The following is an 18,366-nucleotide window of genomic DNA, read 5'->3' as shown; positions in this document are numbered from 1 at the left end:
TCTACACTTTTTTCATTAAGCTGGAAGACAATCAGTGCCACAGAAAAATCAGTCTCTGGGGAAAGACCTAAGGCCAAGATCCAGGAATGCCTCTCACTGCTCTAATGCTTTGTCCTGGCATAAACCAGCCCAATTAATTGCTCCAACGTGCAATTAAAAACAAGCTCCATCTCTATTTAAAGCCAAAAAGAACATAGTTGTTTCTCCTACAGCATCATATATGAGTTTATGTCACAATACTTTTCATTACCTTTTATTAGAGGCTACAGAGATGTGCAGGACTTCACTCCTGAATATCCCGGGTTTTTTTTTTTTTTTGTTGTTGTTGTTGGTTGTTTTTTTTTTTTTTTGTTTTTTTTTTTTTTTTTTTTTCCCCAAAATAAACTAGGATTCCATTAAGGCTGCAGCACTCCAGTGCTGAGGAAAGCTGGGAGTGTGACTGCCACAAGTCTCCTGAATGGTCAGACTGGAAGTTTCTCTGACATCAGCACTGCCCAGTTTCCTCTAGAATGTGCAGGGAGGGGGATGAACCACTGCTCTTATTCCCAGAGTGGTCTCAGCTACATGGAAAGCTGGGAAGCCATGAAAAGGTGATTTCCTTGCTATGCTTGGGTCCCACAGTCAGTGGCCCAGATCCCAAAGTGTTCAACAGCTACTTTTAGAAGAGCTGGTTTAATGTAAGGGCTGGTAGGGAACTCCTGGCAAAGCAACATATTGAGAATACAGGGTGGATGGAGCACTTTGCCTTCATGCATTTAAAAAATACCCACACTGAAATGAACATATTTTAAATGACTCAGAGTTTAGGGGGTCCTTTCTTTATTTGAATTTTTTATTTCATTTCAATAAAATATTTACTTTTTACTTTCAAATGTGACATCAGATCTTCACTGATGTCACATTTGAAACACTATCCTAAACAGATTCCAAAACTACCCAATCTGAAGTCCATCAGGGAATATGATTCCTTTTCAAATTCAGGAGCTGCAGCAGAGCATTTAAAATAAGGTTTTATACCTTATTTAATGAGAAATCATTTATTTCTTTACTATCCTGCATATCTTAAATTAATTCCCGTCTCTGAACTATATCCCACACATCACATACAGCTTGTCTCAGGTCAACACCTGCAGCTTCTGGTCTCTTCCACAAGTCTCCTGACGTGACATTTAGGCAGATCTGGAACATGGTGATACTCATCAAACCATTTTTATTTCCCTCACAAAGCAAAATAAAAATAGCTGTTGTAATGCCAAAACAAATCTCTGGGGATCAAAGGGAGCACGACATGTTGCACCCACACAAAAATATTGCTGATTCCAAACTGAGACAGATCAAACATGCTTTGACTCGGCAGGTCAGGAAATAAGCTGCAGACAAGGTTTTAATCAATACTTTCCTGCTTATCAAGCTAGAAAGGATCTATATATTATTTATTATATGACAGAAACTCCACTTGTTGGGTTGGCCAACTTTTGTTAAGATCCTGATATAACATAGTTGAGTTCTTTGTAAGATTTCCTTGCCAAATTAATTGTACTGAAAGTTGTCATGATCAGCATCAGATTCAGGCCACCTTAAAAACAGATAAGCTTCTGGAAACATCTTCTGTTCAAAGGAACAAGGGGAAGACAGGCTTAAGAATTCAAATCTGCTTTTGAAGTGCTTTGGAACAAGGACTTACAGTTCCAGCAGCAGCAGCCTGTGTTTTAGAGGCTGGAAAAGATGTAATCTCAGGAACCCAAATTTGCTCAAATTAAAAGTCTCTGTAAAACACATTTGTACACACACAGGAGATTCTTAAGAACTGAGATTACAAAGTCACTAAATATATTTAAGCAAATCTGTCTGCTGCCATCCCACAGCACCCCCTGCTCCAGGCAGGATCCCTCACTCCTGCCCTTCTGCACTCAGCTGAGGGCTGAAATTTCAAGCTGGAATTATTATAAATATTTGTTGGTACCCAGGTGGGTTAAAATCCCCACCAAGCTTATACATTGAAAACTACAAGAAAGACATTGTGGGGCTGGGGCCAGAGATGGAAACAGAGCTGGGGAAGGGGCTGGAGCACCAGGAGCAGCTGAGGGAGCTGGGGGGGCTCAGCCTGGAGAAAAGGAGGCTCAGGAGGGACCTTGTGGCTCTGCACAGCTCCTGACAGGAGGGGACAACCATGGGGTGAGATGGGCTCTGATCCCAGGGGACAAGGGACAGGACAAGAAGGAATGGCCTCAATCTGTGTCAGAGGAGGCTCAGGTTGGTGGAAAGGTTGGTCAGGCACTGGCACAGGATGCTCAGGGAAATGGTGAAGTCTCCATCCCTGCAGGGATTTAAATGCTGTGTGGATTATAGCCATTGGGGACATGGGTCAGTGGTGGCCTTGACAGAGCAGGGGAATGGTTGGACTAGATCTTAGAGGTCTTTTCCAACCCAATTGATTCCATGATTCCAAGATGCTCAGCTAACCTTTTAGATACATTTTCACATGATTTTGCTGGAAGTTCTCCACATGCTCCTTATTAGATTCAGTGTTTTTACTGCTGACTAACCTCACACATGAGCAAAAGCAGCAATAGCTCAATCTGAACAACAAAACCTCAAATATTTTACATTTTTCAGACTAAGGGGAAGAAACAAAGCCCAGAGAACAGAGGGTGGGTGACAGCAAGTGCTGAAGGCCTTTGAAAAGCAAAGAGCAAAAATTGCAGCAATATCTCAGTGACTGGATGTTCCAGGGAGCAGAGAGCAAAGAGATCCCACTGAGTTGGACTTGATGATCCTCGTGGGCCTCTTTCAACTCAGGGCATTCTCTGAGGAAGAAGCCATCAAGATGCTGCTGGAAGCTCTGTGGTTTTAGCCACACCCTTCCATAGCCAAGAGGAACATTTTTCTGGAGTGTGGACCCTAGGAACCACAGTGAGATCCAGAGTGGGACTGAAATACAAAGAGACAGACCCTCTTCTCAATGACTCCATCAAACCCACCGACCATGGAGCATATCTGGAACAAAAACTGGCCCCTGGTGTTCGGTTTTAAGCATTTTTGACCCAAACAAATCCATAGATGAAGGGCTTTTGAAACCAATAAATACTTTCTCTAACATTTTGCTTCAAAAAAGCCAGACTAAAATGAAGTACTTTGCTCAACACAAAATCAGAAAATTAAAAGACCAAAACAAAGCAAAGCTCATCATTTTTGCATCACTTAGGAAGAGCAGGGTATTGGTGCACTAAGCAATTCTGAGTAAGAATCATTGCAAAGTGGTATTCATGAGGCAGCTACAGGTCTCTAAAGACTTCAAACATCTCAGCTCATTGACAGGTTTGTCCATCTTCCCTCATAACTAATGTGGAGGACAGCATAGACTGATCCAGGACAGAGGAGAAAGGTGGTGCATGGATACTTGGGTTTGATCATCAAAACACAATATTACATTTGCACAGCCATGTAGACATCTGAGTTTGCCTAGGAGGGTTTCTGAGCCTCACTCCATCACTGGAACTTCTGGAGTGCAGCCAGCACCACCATGCTGCTCCCAAGAAAAGCGAGACAAAAAAACCCAAACCTGTTTTTCATAAAAAAAGATGCCCTTTTTACACACATACATTGGACATCACTATCTGGTTTGGGCCACTGCTATGAAAAATGCACCTCAGGAAGGGCACAGTGCTCAGAGCTGGGGCTCAGACCCCAGTCCCTGAGCACAGACTCAGTTAATGAGAAGTGGATTTAAACACAACTGGAAAGTGAGTGCGAGCACCAAAACGACTTAAAGCCCTAATGAGGATTATTAAACACCCGTGGAGTTTATTAACTCTGACAACACTTATCCCATCTCTCAGCATTATGCAAATCTAGGAGGCACCCATAAAGATGTGCTGACAGACTCAGCTGGTCAACACAATATTATTGCACCTTCAACAATTCTGATCAACAGAACATTGTTAAATCCCAGTTTTTCACAGGGGACATCACAGACATGGGGCCAAGGTCAGTGCACCCACTCCAGATTTTCTACAAGCTATGAGAACTTGAAAAGCTGATATTTAAATGCCATTTTTCAAGCACAGCTCTGGAAAACTCCTTGGACCTAGAAGAAAAGACTTTTTAGAAGACAGCCTGGCTTGTTAGCCCTAAAGGCAACTTAGTGCTTTGCTGTGCAGCTCACAAGACTTGCTCCATAGTTGGTCATGGTCCTTTTTACCTCCAGTTTTCCAGCATTTTCCCAGGAGACTGTGTGTGTGTCCCATTATGGACAATATTGTTTGTTCACACTGGATAAACACATTGCCAGCACCAGCATTCCCTACCAATGCAGAACTCCCACCCATCCCAAAAAAATATGGCTTTACAAGCAACACTCCTTGTAATTTTGCCAAGAACTCCAAACAGCTCCAAAATTTCATTTGTTAAAATAGGAATGATGTTGATACAGCCATAGGAGCCACCTATGGATTCATTCTCTCCTGGTGACCACCAGCTCTCCCGGAACATGTGCAGCTGTTTCCTGCCCTCCAGGAGGAAAACAAGCAACACATTCCCCTCTCAGACTCTTATCAACAAATACTGAACAATTACAGTAATTCCAAGGTGACAAGAAATGTTTCTTTCCAGGTGAGAAGTTTGCAAGATTTGGTGTAAAACATAAAGAACAGGTGTTCAATTACTTAAGTAAAGTTGGGCACCACAAAATATATTGTCTTCTGCTGGAGAGAAGAAACAGAGATTCCTCTTCTCTTCAGGAAATCAGATCTGAACACAGGAAGAGAGGAAATATCCCCTTTTCCCTTAGGGCCTTTGATGGACTTCCTATAATTTCTATACAAGGATGAAAGGTGCTTCCAATGAAATGTTTGGGAAAAAAAAGTAGCATTAGAATTCTTCCTCTTCAGGAAATCCCTCAAAAAATCAAATCTGGATATGTGGTTTTAGTGGCTCTGTGGGAGCTTCATTTGTTTGCTTTTCTTTTAATAGGTGGAATAAGTTTTCAGCACGTTTTCTGATTAATCAATTGGTGTTTCTACTCTCAGGGATTTGGCACTAAATCCCAGAAACCTGTTGATATCCTACCACAGAAATTATTTAGTGTGCTATTATCATAAACAGGATTAGATTTTCATTATCATTTGATGTCTGGTTTGAAGTCCTTATCAGCCATTCCCATTTTTCCCCCATTTATTCTCCAAGGTGAAATCTGGCTTCATAATTACATTGGTACTTACTGTAACACAAATGCCTCACTCCAATATGGCTCAGAGGAAAAAACTACATTTTACAATCTACTGAATTTTACCCATGGTATTTACCTAGGCTTTTCAGATGAAAATCTCCCTCCCTCCATCACTTCTGTGGGTTTAAATGACATATTTAATTTCCAATAAGGGGAAAAATCAGGAAAAGAGTGTATGTGTTTTCTTATTTGCCTCAAAGTACCTATTCAATAAAATCATGCTGCATGCAAGTAAATGATTAAAGAAATCAGTTTCTAATCTAAAAAAAAAATGTGCTTGCTTTTTAAAAAATACACACATTAACAAGTGGTAATAATCCCACTGTGAAGAGGGATAGGATTTATCCAAGATTAGAACAAGCAAAAGGAGGAGGAATTCAAGCTCTCCTAATGCACTTGATTTGGATCACCTAAAGAGATCTAATGACCAGGAACAGAAGCCAACCCCCCATTCTCAGTGAGCCTTGGATGTGCAGACAATTGAAAACAGCCCACGTGTGCATCTCAGAGATGATGATCTGCAGCAATCACTAATTAAGAGATTTAAAAAAGCAAACTGAAAATGCAATTTTAATTGAATAGTGCTTAGGAGTGCCAGATACTACTCATAGTGCTCATGTTGGAGGAGTAGAGACCACGTGTACTAAAATACTATAAAAATCTAGTTTTTATCTCTGACACTCTTACTGCTCCAGGAGGGCTGAAAAAACCCACGTGGAAAGTGGCTGCAGCTTGGGTTTGTGATTGTAGGGACAGAACTGCTGAGGGTTTACTGCTGGGTTTGACATTTCTGTGCTGAGACAGAGTAGCAACAAAGGAAGGGAGAGATGTAGCTGTGAGAGCTAAATTAGGGAAAGAGCAGAAAGCGAGGAGGGTGGTGAGGAAGGAGAGCAGCACCACACACAAAACCTGCTGCAGCATCTACGGCTTGTCACTGAAACTGGGGGAACATTTCTGGGTTTGAAGGAAACAGACAGAAACCTCTCAGATGCTAGAATCAGACAAGGACAAAATTCCTTTTCTGGAGCCCTTTTAGGCCCTGGCAGGGCTCTGAGGTCTCCTTGGATCCTTCCCTTCTCCAGGTGAACACCCTTAGCTCTCCCAGCCTGGCTCCAGAGCAGGGGGGCTCCACCCCTCAGAGCATCTCTGTAGCCTCCTCTGGACTGGCTCCAGCAGCTCCACATTCTTCTGATGTTGGGGACTCCAGAGCTGGAGGCAGCTCTGCAAGTGGGGTTTCATAAGGGTCCTACTCCATCCATGGCCAGCAGGATGAACACACTAATCCAGGATGAATACATAGTGATATTACAATAATTTTAATTACTTTTTAGAAATATTTTTTTTAAAATAATGAATTACTAGTGGTTTATAATTTTCTGAAGTTACAAGTAAGAGAGAAGCTTTGAAGGATGTCCTTGTCAACCTGATGATATGCTGACATTGGAAAACTGTCTCTCTGGATAAACTTGTTGAATTGACTTGTCCCATGAGGATTTTTAGGAAGGGTGTTGGTATGGTTTGGGAAATCCCCTTAAAATGCCTCTGACTAATGCAGACTGGCAGGCTGGAGAAGGACCCATGTCCAAGGAGGGTGATTGTGAAGGTACCAGTTGGCCCACGTGGAAGGTACTGAGAAACTGGTACAAGAGGAATTAGAAAAAAGGTGTAACATAAAATTTGAAACTAATACCTAAATCCCCTCCCGAATGTGAGAACTTTCATACCTGATTGAATGACAAAATCCTGGAGTGCCTTTGTGTTTGAGCGTTATGCTGGGGCACGGCGCAGCATTGTATGGTAATGACATTACAGGCTATTTTTTCTCATTGGAAAATCCACCCCTAAGTTCTGGAAAACATCATTGACACTTGCATCCCTTGGATAAAATCCACTGGCAGGACAACTCGCTGCCTCCCAGCTCCAGGGTGATAGTGGAAGGTTTCTGCCAGGATGTGGCAGCCAGCCGGGAGGGCGGGAGCCAGAGATAGTGCAAGGCTTCAGTGCTTTGTTGTTGTTTTTCAAAGTACTTCCTTTGCAGGTACATTTACAGAATTAAAGCACAAAAATGAACCTTTACAGAATGCTCGAACTACTTTTAAGCCAGATTTTCCTCTTTTTAGTTGTAATCAAAAATGAAAAAAAAAAGCATTTTTCACTCCTTTTCTTTCAATGATGCCTTTAAAGGTATTTTGCCTCCTCCTTAACTGTACATAAAAATCACTAAAAAACCTTTCTTGCAGGCTGAGGCCAGAGTGATGCATTGATGATCTGAGTTCTCTTAGGGAAATGACCCAGGAGAATGACAGGATTTTAATAAGATGTTCAGATAAAATATGAGTGTGGAAAATGACATCATACTTCTCCCGCCCAAGCATGATATAACACTCCTGGATGCCAAGTCAGGGATTAAGCTTGAGTCTGATATCCTGCAAGAGCACTTTCCTCTGGGTGTTAAGCCTCTGTTTTTAAAAAATCCCTAATCCTGCTTGTCCCAGCCCATGCCCTGTGAGCCAAGGGGGAACCCCAAAGGCTGCTTGGTTCATCCCAGACCCAGAACATGGATGGGGATGGAAACCAAATATGTTGGGTCACAAGAGGGAAGGGAGCAGAACAGGGGGAAACCACAATTCTCCACACACACATGAGTAACTCAGGACTCATTTAACAGGGTGAATGTAGTGTAGATCAATTCTGGGTCATGAAAAGCTCCATGTGAGCTATTCATGTGCTCTGGGAGCCCCGAGTTCTCCCATGCCCTGGGGTCTGCAGGAAAGGGGGATTCTTCCCCTCTGCCCTGCTCTCGTGAGACCTCACCTGCAGAGCTGCTTCCAGCCCTGGGGCCAACATCAGAAGAATGTGGAGCTGCTGGAGAGAGTCCAGAGGAGGCCACAGAGATGCTCCAAGGGCTGGAGCCCCTCTGCTCTGGAGCCAGGCTGGGAGAGCTGGAGGTGCCCACCTGGACAAGAGAAGGCTCCAAGGAAACCTGAGAGCCCCTTCCAGCATCTAAAGGGGCTCCAGGAGAGCTGCAGAGGGACTGGGGACAAGGGCCTGGAGGTTCAGGACACAGGGAATGTCTTCTCACTGCCACGGGGCAGGGTTAGATGGGATGCTGGGAAGGAATTCTTCCCTGTGAGGTTGGTGAGGCCCTGGCACAGATTGACCAGAGAAGCTCCAAGCCCCATTCCTGGAAGTGTCAAAGGCCAGGCTGGACAGGGCTTAGAGTAACCTGGGCTGGTGGAAGGTGTCCCTGCACATGTCAGGGGGTGAAATTAGATGATCCTTAAGGTTATTTTCAATCCACACCACCCTGTGATTCTGTGATCCTCACACTATCTCACCCCACTGAAATGGTTTGTGTGCTTCTGTGAATTCCTGTGATTTCTGAGTAGCACAGAAAGTATCAGAGTGCTCCTGCAACTGCCCTCTTGCTGATCCTTCCTGTCATTAAATGGATGCAAACACAGAAAATGAAGTGGAAAACCTCCAATGAGAACAATAAGAAAATCTTTTTTGGGTGTGTTGAAGATCTAGCTATTGTGCCCCCACTGGTGGCAGGCAGGTTTGGGAAAGGACAGATGGGAGAGCAACCACTCCCATTCCCATCCCCATCCCAGGCCAGAGCCTGCCTGTTTATTTTTAGAGTTGATTTCAAGGCTTGTCTCTGATATTGTCACTTTGCAGCTGATGACTGGAACACGTTGTGGTTATGCTTTTCAGAAACAGCCCCCAAGCAGAGCCAGGAGCAAAGGAAACCAACACAAATCTTGTTAGAGATTTTCTCTGAGTCCCGACTGCGGAGCCAGGCAGTTACGAGCATCATCTTCCTAAAAAGATTTCACTCAGAGCCTTTGGATTTGGGCGCTGTGGTTAGAAAGTGTCATCTGTAACAAATCAAAACTGGAAAAAAAGGAAAAAAAACCACCCTCTTTTCCTGAAATTAAAGCCTTCCAGAAAACAAGGCTGCAGCTCTTGCTTCTCCTGTGGAGAAGATGATGAAAGGAGACAGGTGGAACATCCCTTAGGGACAGATGCTCACACAGATCCATCCTGAGCCCACCACAGAGCTACAGGAGAATGGAGCCACCAGGCAGCCAAGTTTGAAGGGTCCACTGATGACAAAATGTGTTTTCCTCCACCTTGGTGCATCCAGAGTCTGTTCTGCCAACGGCATGAACTGAGCTCCCATTCCACCCATGCTTTCACAGTACAAAAAGCAATTAACAAATTACTTTGTGTCACAGGAAGAAGTTGTGTGACCTGATGTGAGGAGGACACATTAGGGAAATTTGCTCAGCACTTACAGGCACAATGTACTGGGATCCTCGCCAAGGAGTCCAATCAATCACCAAAACCAGAGTCTTTAAAAGCCAAACCTTGCCTTTAGATTGGTCCTTCCCAAGCAGAATGCAAGTGTAGACAAACTTGTTCTGCCAGTGCACCATTGTCATCATTCCAGGGTATTTTTACTATTTTTTTTGGCAAAGTTCCCCAAAGAGAAGTTGTTTCTCATCACACCTCAGCTGTTACCACTGTGTAGGCAAAGTCAGTGCAACAGACCCTATCCAGGCACAGAACTTCGGCACTTCCTCCTCCTTCAGCCACTGACCAACAGCCCTGAACTGAAAAAAATCAACCTGAATTTATTCAGATTGGTATTACACATGAAAATCTCATATTCCAAGCAAATATACCAAAATGACATCCCTTGTGGAAAGAGCTGGCTAACTAATCCAGGAACGGTTTGTCTGCATTCCTTGAGAACTTTTCACATTATTTGAATAGAAATTTAAGTAACTAAAAGAACTCTGTGACAATAAAGCATCTTTTGAGTAATCAGATGTAATTAAAAGAATCCTTTAAAGAGCTGAGAATGGGTTTGATTTGAAAGGGCAGCTGGAGTGGGCTATAGGCAGAGCAACCCATGGAAAGTCAGCATTTCCCTTCCTAAAGTCCTGATCTTGGACTTTGTTCAGGAATCTTGGAATCCCAATGTCTTCCTTGTTTTCCCAGACATCAGTGCCAAATAAATAGCAGAGACACAGTTAGCACACAGGAATTCCCTTGGTGGCAGGGAGCAGAAGAGTGACTGCAGCAGCTTTTGCACATGGGGATGTGCATTTCCAAGGCAAAAGTGAGAACCCTCATCCCACAAATCGCTTTCTTTTGAAGTTCCACCCTCCCAGATTGCCCTCATGTCCTGAAGCAGAGACAGTTGCTTGGCTCTTAAAAGCTTTGTGGGCTTTCAGTTTTATTCCATTAATATTTTTTTATGAATTCTGAATCCACTCATCAACATAGCAGCTCTTCAAAGGGCTCCTGCTGAGCTCCTCACGTTAATAACCTGTGGTGACAATGAGTCTCCTCAGCTAATGGCTTTTGGGATAAGTAGGTGCTTCCAGCAGTTCTGCTGCTTTCTGTTCCATTAAGTGTCCCTGTCCTCGTACCTCAGGACTGAGAATTTTCATTTCTTCATGCTATTAATTATTTTGTCTCCTTCCCACTTTTTCTCCTTGAATATTTTAAGGCTTGTGATTAATTGCAACTATGATCTTTTCCTTTGTTGTTTTTTGGTCGTTTTTAATATCTTAGGTAATGTTCTGCCATTTGGCCCTGGAACTCAATTTCTTCTTCCTTTTAATGGGCTGAAAAAGCCATCAGCCAGTCCCACTACAAGGATATAGAGAATGAAACATCACTCAGTTCTTTGCTGTAATTAAACACTTTTTCAACTCATTACAGTTCACTCCACAAGGCTTCTCCACCTTGTGTCTCTGCCAATTAACTGTTATTGGGCTGAAAATTAAGTGCTTGTGCTGAAAATGAGATGTTCTACCTGATTTAAAGTCCCTAACACATCCGAGTTTATCATCCCAAATAACCATCCTGTGATGGTCATTCCAAGAGCCTTGTATTCCTTGGCAAAAATTCATCCCAGGTAAAATGACACTTGGTGATATGAAAAAATAAAATCTAATGGTTTTGTTGCACCAAAAGAGAAAGATGTGTCTGGCCCACCACTCCTGGGCAAAGGTTCTCTCCTCTATCCTTCTCCCAAAGGACACAAATCCAACTCTACTCCCACTCCAAGAAGTTGCTTTGGCTCTGCTGAGCCAGCACAGACCCAGAGACAATGAACATGAGAGGATGAAAAGACAATGAAAGCAAAGCTGTGGAACCTTCAGCAAATGTTTCCAGAAGACCTGGACTTTCCTCTCCTGCTTTGCTGTCACCCAAAACACAAGGTTCAATGCTTGTCACCCCCTGCCTAATCCTGCACATTTCAAGATTGTCAAGAGCCTGAACATTTTGGTTTGTAAATCTGACCTGAACTGCATCACTGCTTTTCTAACTAATCATGAGCTGATTTCACATGCACTTACAGCTGCACCTATTTATGCAGAATAACAAGCATTTCACAGATTCAATTGTAATTTGGGTGCTCTGGACACAGTCACAGAACAGTTCCATGGTGACCACCCATGGCCACGTAACAACAGCATGGAACAGCCAGCTGCTTAAGGGCACCTGGCCACTTGAACAAAGACATGATCATGGAATGCCAGACAGGTCTGGCTTGGAAGGGACCTTCAAGGTCATCCAGTTCCACTTCCTGCAGGGCAGAGACACCTTCCACCAGCCCAGGTTACTCCAAGCCCTGAACAACCTGGCATTGGACATTTCCAGGAATGGGACAGCCACAGCTTCTCTGGGCAACCTGTGCCAGGGCCTGCCCACCCTCATGGGGAAGAATTCCTTCCCAATATCCCATCCAACCCTGCCCTCTGGCAATGGGAAACTGTTCCCCCTTGTCCTGAACCTCCATCCCTTGTCCCCAGTCCCTCTCCAGCTCTCCTGGAGCCCCTTCAGGCCCTGGCAGAGGCTCTCAGGTTTCCCTGGAGCCTTGTCTTGTCCAGGTGAACACTCTCAGCTCTCCCAGCCTGGCTCCAGAGCAGAGGGGCCCCAGCCCTTGGAGCTTCTTCATGGACACCTCTGGACTCTCTCCAGCAGCTCCACGTCCTTCTGATGTTGGGGACCTCAGGGCTGAGGCAGCTCTGAGGTCTCACGAGGGCAGGGCAGAGGGGAAGAATCCCCCTTTCCTGCTGCCCAGGTTATGGGGGAGATCAGGGCTGCTGGCCCAACATCTGCTCCCCAACAGCTGCTTGCACTGCCTTGCTGGAGGTACATCTCAGTCCCTTTCAGCTCCTCTGAGTTTTCAGACACCCATTTTCCACTTACAATTCTGAACACACATTCAGTTAAACACAGGGCATGCTTATAGTGACATCCATCACAACAACCAACCAGCTCCCAACAGCTTTCCAGAATGAAAGGAAGGCAAGAATCAGGTCAGTTGACCAAGAAGCTGTCTCACATCTTTTATATTCCTTCTGTTGCACTATTTCACATCAGATTTCTCCCAAAAGTGTGAATTAATGCTTTCTAACCCTTAGGGTAAAGTGTTCTTGATCACAAATGGCTTAAAATTATAAAGATCTGTTAAAATAATGTCTGTTAGCAAAGTCACTTGCTTAAGAAATACTAACTGTATTGCTTAAATCAAGTTCATGAATTGAAAGCATCATGGAACTTTTTTTTCTGGAGGAATGTAAAACAGGGCTCACTAACAGATGTATTTACTTTGATAATGAGTTTTGTCTCATTGGATGAAAAACAGGGGAAAAATGCAGAGACTGGTGCAAAACAGACAAGCAGGTGCTGGACACCAGCCTGATAAACAGAACAGATGGGATGGAAACCAGGCAGGGATGCTTGTGGAGCTCAGCCACAGGCTTGTCTCTGGCATGATGGAAAAGGATGGAAACACCAACCAAGATGGATTTGAGAGAGTTAAATGAGAGGATAAGTCAAGACATATTCTAATGGCCTTGGAGACCTGCAGTGAGCAGAGATGGAAAAAAACCTGAATTTCTTGGGTTATTTAGATAGAAGCAGGAAGACAAATGTGGCCCAGGAGAGCAGTTCCTTGCATGGATTAAGATGTTACTCAGATTACAAAAAGGATCAAGAGAAAGATTTTTAACAACCTCCAAGTTCTCCACAAAGACATGACTGAAGTGCTCTGCTCCCACGTCTCCTACCAAATATCAGTCAAGTCATTTGATATTTAGAGTATCTTTTTTTTTTTCTTTTGAATACCTGAACTGTGGTTTGTGAAACTTTCCTACCTCAGTGTAACTGCAAAAATGCACATTATAATATATGAAAAAAGAGCCCAGAGTCTGGAGATGAGGGGCACTTTGGGAAGGACAAACAGCAACCCACAGCATGTTACTTTGCTGCCATTAAAATCACATTTTTCCCCTTTTCAGCTACGTGCCTGATGTATTTTGCCTTATCAAGGAGAAGATGGCTGGGGCTGTAGAGATGCCCAATGCCCAAGGCAGATCTGAATCAAAAGAGTCCAATCACCACTGATGGCTTTATTGCTCCCATGGCCTTTTCCAAGGTCCTCCCCATTGCTAAATGATAAGTGGAATTTTCCAGCTCACTGTTACCACACGCTGCACTGTGATTTCTCTGGAAACCCATGAAGTGCTCCTAGCTCCATTAATGCACCATCTCACTTCTGATAAAGTCTTTGGCAGCTGTTTTGGACAACAGCCCATGACCTCAGAACAGAAGTGCAGACTTTTCTGTAAGTTTATCTGTGGCCTAAAGCTTCTAAACCTTTGCACTCGCCCAAACTTCATTAAAACACCATCCAGTGCTATAACAGGAAAAATGGATGGTTTCAGGAGGCAGCTCTATGGCAGATGAGCCACTGTGGCTCAGGAGATAAGAGGCAGCTGCCAGGGATGAATATAAGCATTATTTATGAATGTGGTGTCATTGAATGCCAGAGGTGCTGGAGGTGCAGCCAGAGAGGATGGCAGCTCCCCTGCAGGGTCCCAAATCCAGCACGTTTGCCATCGGTGCCACAGCCACGAGAGGCAAAACAAAGTAGTTCTGATTTTTCCCTGCAAAACCAGATCTCCCCTTGACTGCCCTCTCCTAAATTTCAGAAAGAGCTGTAGCTCCACAGACATGGGGATATACTTGAATGTTAACACCACGGTCAGATACAACCTCTAAACAACAAACCATGAGTTACTGAACGATGAGAAAAGCAGATTATGCTTTGTAGGGTCTTCCTGAAAAACCACACAAACCCCGTAACACCCCAAGGATGGGCACTGGGACACCTCAAATCCCACACTGGTGTTTGGTTCACAACCATCCAAGAGGAAGTCCTGAGAGAGGAAGTACAATATGAATAAACGGCTTTGTTTACTGTGGTTGCCAGTTGCAGCTTCTCCTTCAACACTGCTGGGAGAAGAGAAGGTTTCAGGGAGACCTCAAGAGACCCTTCCACTGCCTAAAGGTGTTCCAGGAGAGCTGGAGAGGAACTTGGGACAAGGGCCTGGAGGGACATGACATGGTGGAATGGCTTTCCACTGCCACAGGGCAGGGTTAGATGGGATATTGGGAAGGAATTCCTCCCTGTGAGGCTGGAGAGGCCCTAGCACAGGGTGCCCAGAGCAGCTGTGGCTGTCCCATCCCTGGAAGTGTCCAAGGTCAGGCTGGACAGGGCTTGGAGCAAGCTGGGATAGTGGAGGGTGTTGCTGCCCATGGCAGGGGGTGGAATGAGATGAACTTCAAGGTCCCTCCTAACTCAAACCCATCTGTGATTCCATGATGTCCACCCACAAGTTGTCCCCACTTTGCAGTACCATCTACCCAAAACATGCCAGAATAAAAGATGTAGTTTGACCCAAATTACTGCAAAGAAGAACAGAACCAGGAGCAGTCAGTCTGCTATCAATTCATAACTGAAAGAGAATGTTTCAAGCAAGCTGCCAAGTGTCCAAACCACTGTTTCTAAAAAAAAAAAAAGCCCCAAACCACAGGACTGTGTTTCCAATCAGCACACAAGAAGGCAGGAACGTGCAGCCAGCCAGGAATGTGACATCACTGCAAATCCAACTAAGGAGGCCTCTCCATGTGTTCTGGGGCTGCAGCTCAGGGAAGGGGAAGAGAAAAGGCTTGCCTTGGAAAAGACAACTCCAGTCTCAGTTCTGAAGCCTCTAAAATACCAAAGGGAAGGATCCCTTCATGCCAACTCTGCCCATTCAAGACTATTAAAGGGGGTGACAGTTGTCACAGCAGGACCCTGAGGGCACAGATCTCTCAGGAGCCAGGCTGGGATCATGGAATGATAACACCCACTTTCCACAAAAAGCATTTCTGCACAGAGTTGTCATCTCCACATACTCCAACACTGATGAAGGGATGGGCAAAAGTCAGCCCTGTGCTGAGCACAGAAAGTGAAGCATTCCAGAATGGAGCAGACACATATGGGAACCTCATCAATGCTCAAAACCCATCCCAAACTTAAATCTCAAGCTTTTTATGTGGAATCCCACATGGTTTGGTGGGAAGGGACCATAAAGCTTGTCTCGATCCATCCCACACCATGGGCAAGCCCCATCCAACCTGGCCTTGGACATTTCCAGGGAATCTATCATCTACCACCTCTCTTGCAACCTGAAGACTGTTAGATCCAACCTGCTCTTCTTGATGGTGTAAAGAAGCAAGGACATACCAAAATGACATTATGCAATCCTTTTTGTGAGAGCCTGTGGAGCAGAGTCCTTTCCAGACATGCTCCACTGAAAATTTCAGTGTACCAAGCTATGAAAAAACCCACAGGCATCTGAAGAATAAAATAGCTGCTGTATCCATCAGGAAAGGCAGCTGCCCATGAGCTACAGAGGTCGTGGTGGGAGACCCATGTCTGCAAATCCTCAAACCCTCAATGGCTCCATCCCTTGGAGCCAACTATAATGCTCCTTTGTTAAACACACAGGAATAACCAGCCCGTTGATTCCCAAGAGCCCAGTGAGTCATGAGTGGGGATTATCAGACATCAGTAGTCTTTGTGAAGTCCCAAATGTCAAATGAATCCCATTCTTCCTTCCTGATTCAGACTGATCTGAATTTAAGTCACTCCTCCTACTCCCTGAGCCAGAGGAAGACCAGGAGAAGGCCTCTTACCAGGGAGAATTTCAAGTTGGAGCATCTAAAATTCTGCTCTGTGAGCAGTGAACCTGCCCCCAGAGCGAGGTCACTGCTGGATTAAATTTGGTGGTCAGGATGCTGATGATGTAAGGAGGTAAACAAAAAGCACGGGAGGTGCTTATCTTAACACAATTCACAGCTTCTCCCAAAATGATTTTGTCATGGAGATCACATCAACCATTCCCAAAGGAGCCTGGTGCTCCTTCATCTTCCCCCACAGCCACCACACCCTGATCCTTCCTTTCTTCTACTGATATTGGTGATAAACCTTTCTAAGGGGACACCTGGGATTTGGGAGCAGCCATAGCAGCAAAACATTTGGGAAAGCACTTGAGAAACTCACACTGAGCCACTCCAGTTCAACTCAACAGAAAGAGCATCAAGGTAAGACTGTTCCCAGCAGTGTCAGTACACTGCAGATGTTGGGCAGAAGGTCAAGGGAGGGGATTTTGCCTCTCTGCCCTGCTCAGGTGAGACCCCACCTGCAGAGCTGCCCCAGCCCTGGAGCCCAGCACAGGAAGGACATGGAGCTGCTGGAGGAAGTCCAGAGGGGGCACCAGGATGATCAGAGGAATGGAGCAGCTCTGGTGTGAGGAAAGGCTGAGAGAACTGAGATTGTTCAGCCTGCATCAGAGAAGGCTCCAGTGCCTAAAGGGGCTCTAGGAGAGTTGGAGAGGGACTTGGGATAAGGGCCTGGAGAGACAAGACAAGAGGGAATGGCTTCCAACTGACAGAGAGTAGGATTAGATGGAATATTGGGAAGAAGTTGTTGGCTGTGAGGTCCTGGAACAGGGTGATCAGAGAAACTGTGGCTGTCCCACCCCTGGAAGTGTTCCAGGCCAGACTGGATGGGGCTTGGAGCAACCTGGTCCAGTGGTAGGTGTCCCTGCCCATGGCAGGAGCTTGGAACAAGATCATCTTTAGGGTCCCTTCCAACCCAGCCCAGTCTATGATATTCTAAGGATTCTCCAGCAGAAGGGTAGTTATAGCTCAGTTCTAAACTTTTCTAGCCATTCTTTTAATGTCTGTGCCCAAGATGATGGAAAAAAGTAGAAACATCACATTAAATGTCCATCACAAAGACCCAGAGAGCCCTTGTGTGCCCTTTGTTAGGGCACACTTCACCTTTGCACAAAGGCAACACTTCATTTCTAAAGATTAAAGCTCAATAAATTACTGAGCTTAAACACACCCTCAAAGTGGGAGAAAATATGCTTTTTTTTCCCCTCCCAGAAAAAGGAATCAAAATATCTCCAGCTGACCCCCAGTGACCACATGATGTGTTTAGTTATTTGTGACACAACAGGCTGCTCAAGATGCTGATCAAGGTGCTCTAAATTCTCACACACCCATACAAGAGGGAATGGAGGGACCAAGTGTGGTGTGATGCTCAGTGCTCCTAATCTGGGGGATACAAGAAGATTAGGGGCAGTAATAGCCAAAACAAGTAGCTCAGCAGAACAGAACTTAAGTATTTTGAAGAATATGAAGAATATAAGAGGAAAAAAAATGTTTCTCTTTACCAGCCACAGAATAGAATTCAGAATGCCTGAAAATCCCATATAACTACACTGGAGTCTGAGAGAAGCTGATTTGTGGCTGCTCCAAAGCATCCACCAGGGCCCAGGTTTTGAGGGGTCTGAGGAAAAGCTACTGGGATTCTCCTATGGAGATCTGCACCTCCTGCCATACAAGAGCCACACTAACACAGAAAAGAAGGCAGTAAAAATTTCCTGGAGCTTTGGGTCAGCACTCTGCTGTGGAATCAGTTCTCCAGCTCAAGGAATGACACCTGGAGATGAACACCTGCACTCACACTCACACTCGGCAATGCACAGCTCTGCTTTGGACAACTCTCACACAACCACAAGTCATTAAAGCACTTACAAACCATCAGAATAAAGTACAAACCTGCCTTCCAGGAATGGAATAGAAGAAAAGTCAATCATTTCCTAGATTAGGACAACCATTAGCTTCTCCGACATTATTTTGACATAAATAAATAAAAATTGAAAGAAACTCTGAGTGTGCATCTTAAAGTATTGAAAACCATTCCAAGA

At 44.7% G+C, this 18,366-nt stretch overlaps 1 protein-coding gene and 1 long non-coding RNA gene across 10 annotated transcripts in view; both read right to left on the bottom strand.

Annotated features, from left to right (window-relative positions):
* Positions 1-18,366, bottom strand: part of MYO9A (myosin IXA) — a 172,984-nt gene that overhangs the window by 71,680 nt on the left and 82,938 nt on the right. The window lies entirely within an intron of this gene.
* Positions 10,451-11,742, bottom strand: LOC135280822 (uncharacterized). Of its 2 annotated transcripts, none has more exons than XR_010347643.1 (2): positions 11,608-11,742; positions 10,451-10,894 (listed from the first exon to the last, which is right to left on the bottom strand). It is a non-coding gene; the product is annotated as an uncharacterized LOC135280822 (long non-coding RNA). The 2 variants fall into 2 exon arrangements; XR_010347644.1 differs by having other exon boundaries at positions 11,552-11,698.

This window comes from Passer domesticus, chromosome 14 (assembly GCF_036417665.1).
Source record: "Passer domesticus isolate bPasDom1 chromosome 14, bPasDom1.hap1, whole genome shotgun sequence".
NCBI lineage: Eukaryota > Metazoa > Chordata > Aves > Passeriformes > Passeridae > Passer > Passer domesticus.
The sequence above is the reverse complement of the archived record's forward strand: the minus strand, read 5'-3'. Positions and strand labels throughout refer to the sequence as shown.